Genomic DNA, 472 nt, shown 5'->3' with positions numbered 1-472 from the left:
ACACACACCCACACACACACACACACTCACACTCACTCACACACACACACACACACACACTCACACATACACACACTCACTCACTCACTCACACACACACACACAACCCAGACATGCTGGAGCCAGTCTGTTGGGATTATGTGGAGAGTGTAAACTCATCAATGGGCGACTTAATTAGGACTAATTGTTGACCACGATCTGCTCGTTAGGTCTCGTTTGAAGTGCGCGGAGTTGCGCGCATATGAAAGCGCATTGTGAAACCGTGGCGCAGCGGATCAATGCACTGCCGGGTTTGTTTAGGGTTTCTTCGGCGCCTACATTTGATTTAAATACATCTCATCGTATTATTGTAGGTCTGTATGCCAACCTCCTTCTCCACGTGTGCACAAATGGCATCTTAAATGCTTAATGAAAAATAACCACTTTTAAAAAGAAGCATGCATATTGTTCTTTGGGTATAAAAAGTGTTGAT

Source organism: Sinocyclocheilus anshuiensis, unplaced genomic scaffold, assembly GCF_001515605.1.
Source record: "Sinocyclocheilus anshuiensis isolate Anshui unplaced genomic scaffold, SAMN03320099.WGS_v1.1 scaffold709, whole genome shotgun sequence".
Taxonomy (NCBI): Eukaryota; Metazoa; Chordata; class Actinopteri; order Cypriniformes; family Cyprinidae; genus Sinocyclocheilus; species Sinocyclocheilus anshuiensis.
This window is presented reverse-complemented; position numbering follows the sequence as displayed.